Here is a 5,630-nt window from a genome sequence, read left to right on the forward strand (position 1 = left end):
GACATATGCATATTTATAATTGTTACATCTTCTCAGTGAATTGACCTTTTTTTCATTACAGAATGTACTATATGTCTCTGGTGACAGTTCTTTACTTAAAGCTTATTTGTTTATTAGCATAACCACCTCTGCTCTATTTTGGTTATTATTAGCATGGAATCTTTTTATCCTTTCACTTTCAATCTGTGTTTATCCTTAGATCTAAAGTGAGTCCCCTGTAGACAGTGTATAGCTGGATCCTGGTTTGTTTGTTTCAAACCCATTCTGCCATTCTGTGCCTATTGATTGAGGAGTTTTTTTCATTTATATTTACTTTTAATGTAATCAAACATATTTAATACAATCACTGACATTATATTTAATGCAATTGCTTTTGACATTTTGTTGTTTTTTGTACTTTGCATATCTTTTGTGTCACTCATTTCCTCCATTATTGCCTTTCTTTGTTTTCAGTTGATTTTTTTTTTGCATTGACATGTTTTTTCTTTCTTTTTTTTTTTTTTTAGATTTCAAACACAGCAGCACTTTATTAACAAGGACACAGTAATCTGATCACAGGAAATACTTATAAGTCTAGAACAAATGATTTGTTCTAGATTTGAATGCTAACAAGGGCAGGCATCCCAATGTGTCTGTCCTACAGCTGTTCAATGTGAAGCTGGCTTGTAAGCAAGGAAAGACAAGGCAACACTTGGACAAGTCCAGTATAAAATACTTCATTACTTTCAAAAAGGTCATGAACGGTCATAACCCGTAACTAGAAAAGGGAGCCTATTAATTGGGCCAAATAGTCCTGTTAGACTAACACTGCCTGGTACTGATTCTCTCTCTCTAAGTAATGAAGCCAATGTTTATGTTTTTGATAGGAGTCATTAACCTTTCTGATCGAGACAGTTCAAAGCCATCTCATCTCAGAACACTGGGTCTAAGAGTCAACTTCTTGCCACATTGAGGTATTTTGCTTGAAGTCTTCAGTGATGTTACATCAGCATGTTAACATCATCTGAAAACCCAGTGGCACAAAGGAGTCATACATGTGTACAAATACATAAATGGAGAGGATCCCATATTCTAAGATCATATGACAGAACTTATGGCTAAAATTATTTCTTGTGGCCACTCAAGTCAAGAATATCAGTGTTTTAATAAGGCCCCTTTGGAACACATGATATTTCTAAGCAGGTATTTGGAATGCTCAGAAGATTCTACTTTCAGTCTCCTAAGGCCTCCTAAGACATAATTTAAAGTGAGAACAATTGTCTTCTGACTCGAGCTGAAACAGCAGAAACAGTTTCTCTCTAAATTCTGGGAAACTGTATATAACATGCCTTTTTGTGAAACTGAAAAAAGCCAGTCAGCACACAAAGATAAAGGATGCAACAGACATCGAGGTGGAGAAATGCCCGGGCATTCTCAGTCATCACTTGTGCAGAGCCGGGTGGCACAGTGGGCCAGTTCTGACTGAGTGGTCTGGGGAAGATGTGCTATTTGATGCACAAGAAAATGATTGTATGGAAATGTGGGGATGGAAGAGAGAGCAGCTCTGTGCTTCTTGCTATGCTGCCTTTATTATGTTCCTAGTGTCACTGAGACCAGTTAAAAACAGCCTGCAACAGCAATGTTCTAATCACCAGCCACCTTTTCCACCTTTCTTCTTTTTCTGTAGATGTTTCTTTTCTGTTGCTGGAGCTCCTGCAGGTTTCTGGTGTCTCGGGGGGATGATGTTACTCGTGGAGGCAGACACAGCTGCTGCACTGCCAAGTCTTGGAGAGGTGGGCGGGCATCCAGTTCAGACGAAGCTGCCACGGTTGCTCCCTGTGTCCCCTTTCCAATTTAATCCTTCTTTTCCCCCTTTTTTCTTCCTTGGTAGTAGAAACGTCATCACATTGGAAGCCACCTTTCTGGATCTAGGGTAACTTCTGGGTCATAATTCTTAGGCAGCTTTCCCTTCTTTTTTTTTCTTCTTCTTTTTCAAATCTCCCTGTCCTTGCTCCTTTGGCTGGCTGTCTCCAGTAACTTTTCCACCCTTCTTCTGAATGTATGTAGCACCAGGAGAATTTTTCGAGAGCCTCCAAATCCACCTTTAGAGACATAACTATCTGATGATGGCAAGTTTTTACTAAGAACTTCTGCTTTCTCTGGATCTTCAAGCGAGTAAGCAGACATAAGCTGTGCCAGGGTGTGAATATCTTTGGGACTTTGCTTGCAGAACTGTTATAGGTCCCTGATTGCCTTCTTCTGCTGCCCATATTTGAGGTTGAAGTTTGCAGCTTATAAAGGACAAATGAGCAGGAGATTTGTTTGGGCTGATGGTTTTGATACCACTGGATAGCTTGGATGAAGACCTCAAGGGCACTATTAATATCTTCCTCATGGTGTACATGGTCACTAACGCAGACACCATGCCTGGTTTATGCTTTAACTTCTCTATGCTTCTCACCATGCTTCTCAGTCTTAGACATGCTTTGGAAATATTGGGAAATTTTTGACTGTGCCATGATCAACTTAATTTCAGCTGCATTTTCTGGATGCTGATCTGAGAATTTCTGAAGCAGCTCTATAGCTTTTACATGATGCTTTTCATGGCAGAGTGGGGCAGTTTGGATTAACACTGGCAGGAGATGCTCAGGGCTTTGTGACTGTAAACTGGCAGATATTTTGTGGCACTGTTCTGCTTGGTTTGTGTACATAGCAAGTAAGGCGTTGTTAAATTCTACAGCTTGCAGTTGTTTCTTGGAAAGCTTAAATGCTACACCTTCTGCATTGGTTAATTTCATCTTCTTCATGGAGTCAGAGACATTTTGGTCCTTGTTAATGGTAATGATGTTATTTGCAATTACAGCGAGTAATCCCACATCTGTTGGCTTTAGTTTTATTATCTGACTGTAAAGTTGCAATGCCTCCTCTGTACGACCCTGAAGCTGTAGAATATAGGCCATCTGACCTTGAATGATGGCCAGCTCTGCCTGTGGGTCTTCCTCAGTCCCATCAGTCTTCTGAAAATGAATGGCAGCACAGATCTTCAGCTTTTTGTAAGATTTTCATTTCCTGGTTCAGGTGGCCCTGTCCTATCAGTGCACAGGCAGCACTGTAACACAGTTCATGTGTGCCTTCCTGCAGGCCTACGTTCTCTGGAACCACTTTTTCCCAGTTGCTTTGGGCTGCGACAACTGCTGAAAGGTTTGTTTTCCTCTCCTCATCATAATCATCTTGGGAGTTTCAAACAAGATCTCTACACAATAAAGCATTCATCATAGCATTCCAAGTGATATTAACACTTGTCTTTACAGCTCCTTCAGTTTGTTTGCTGGTTGGCACTCTCTGTTGTCTTCAAGGCATTCTCCATTCTGTTTAGTCTGTACTCACGGTTTGCCTTCTCAAAGCAGAGTGAATTATTGGCTAACACTTTGGTGTGGGTATTGATAACATTCAAGGCTTCCTTGAAACTTCCGTTCTGGATAAGGCCTACCACTTTACAGTGCAGAGCAGTTACATCGTCCTTGTTGATCTGCAGGATCTTGTTGACGGTCTTGAGAGTGTGCGTGAAGCCGCTGTTCTGGCCATAACGGTTGACTTTGCTCCACAGCGCAGGAACCGAAACTCCCCCGCTGCCACTGCTCGCCATCTTGGAGGAGACGAAGGTTTTTATTCCTTTTCCTGTTCCTTTTTGTGTATTTTAAATATGTCCTTTGTGGTTACCATGGTCATCACTTATGACATCCTTAAATTATAACAATCTATTTTGACTCAATACCAATTTAAGTGCAATCACATACCAACTCCATTACTCCATTACAACTCTGTCCTCCCTCCACTTTCGGATATTGATGTTACAAATTGTGTCTTTACATATTATGTACTCATTTGCATATATTTATGATTATTTTTATGTATTTGGCTTTGAATTACTTTAGAAAAGAAAAAGTAGAATCACAAACCAGTATTACAGTAATACTGTTTTTATATTTGGCTGTCTATTTACCTTTAACGGAGATATTTATATCTTCAAATTACTATTTACCATTCTTTTTCTAATGATTGATCTTAGCGTTTATTGTAGGGCAAGTCTAGTACTAATGAACTCCCTTACTTTTTTGAAAGACAGTTTTGCTGGGTTTAGAATTTTTAATTGAAAAGGTTTTTTTTTTTTCTTTCAACATTTTTGAAGATTTATTTTATTTATTTGAAAGGTAGAGTTGGTGGTGGTGGGGGGGGGAGAGCAAGAGCTCTTCCATCCACTGTTTCACTCTCCAAATGGCCACAATGGCCAGGGCTGGGCCAGGCTGAAGCTAGGAGCCAGAGGCTTCATCCAGATTTCCCATATGGGTGCAGGAATCCAAAGACATGGACCATTTTCCACACTTTCCCAGGCTCATTAATAGGGAGCTGGATTGGAAGTGGAGCAGCCAGGGCTCGAACTGGTGCCCTTATGGGATGCCAGCATTGCAGGCGGTGGCTTAACCTGTTTATGCTACAATGCTGCCCCTTCTTTAACATTTTAATAATATTAACCCATAGCATAGGATTTCCAAACTTTCCTGTCCTGTTCATAGACTTCCGAACTATCCTTGCCTAAAATTAAAATATTCAAAAAATGACAGAAAAATAGACACACCAGTTTTTGAATAAGGAAAGGTGGTATAGATCAGATCTCATGGGCACCATGACATGTGAAAGCTATAAAGGGGCTGTGAACCTGTAGATACCTGGGTAAAAGTTTATAGGTAGAGAAATACAATAGACCATCTAAGGTCCTAAAAGAAGCTGAAAAAATTAAGACATGTAAGACTAGACATGAATAGGAGAATGTATTAATCTATATTTAAGAAATGGCTACCAGAAGGCCAAGTGTAAAAAGATGCTACAGAATGTTGGGCTTAAGAGACCCTTGGAGCTAACTGTACCCTGAGAAGTTCTGTGTTGTGATATAAATTAAAGGGTACTTTCTCATTCTTTTTGTGTGACTTTGATCTATCTGAATTGTCATCTTTTTAAAGACACTCTTTTTTTGAGATTTATTTTACTTGGGGGCCAGTGCTCTGGTTCAGTGGGTTAAAGCCCTGACCTATAGTGCCTGCATCCCGTATCAGCTCCAGTTGGAGTCCTGGCTATTCCACTTCCGATCGGCTGCCTGCTAATGTGCCTGGGAATGCAATGGAAGATGTGGCCCAAGTGTTGGGCTCCTGCCACCCACAGGGGAGACCCAGAGAAAGCTCCTGGCTCCTAGCTTTGGCTTGGCTCAGTTGCAGCCATTTGCAGAGAGAACCCGTAGATGGAAGATCTCTGTCTCTCCTTTTCTTTCTCTGTATCTCTGCTTTTTAAATAACATATTTTTTTTTTTAAATAAAGGCAGAGCTACAGGGAGAGAGAAGGAGAGACAGAGAGATCTTTTATCTGTTGGTTCACTCCTCAAATGGCCATAATGGCTGGTGCAGGGCCAGGCTGAACCCACGAGCCAGGAGCTTCATCCAGGTTTCTCAGGTGGTTGCAGCGGACCAAATACTTGGACCACCCTCTGCTGCTTTCCCAGGCACATTAGCAGGGAGCTGGATTGGAAATGGAGCAGCTGGGACTTGAATGGGCATCTATACAGGATGCTGGCTTTACCTGCTACCCCATAGTGCTCACCC

The 5,630-nt window shown here is 41.0% G+C and overlaps 1 pseudogene; it reads right to left on the reverse strand.

Moving 5' to 3' along the window:
• Positions 1 to 1,627: 1,627 nt before the first annotated feature.
• Positions 1,628 to 3,625, reverse strand: LOC133773800 (signal recognition particle subunit SRP72-like; annotated as a pseudogene).
• Between the last annotated feature and the right edge of the window lie 2,005 nt (positions 3,626 to 5,630).

The sequence above is a fragment of the Lepus europaeus genome, chromosome 14 (genome assembly GCF_033115175.1).
Source record: "Lepus europaeus isolate LE1 chromosome 14, mLepTim1.pri, whole genome shotgun sequence".
Lineage (NCBI taxonomy): Eukaryota > Metazoa > Chordata > Mammalia > Lagomorpha > Leporidae > Lepus > Lepus europaeus.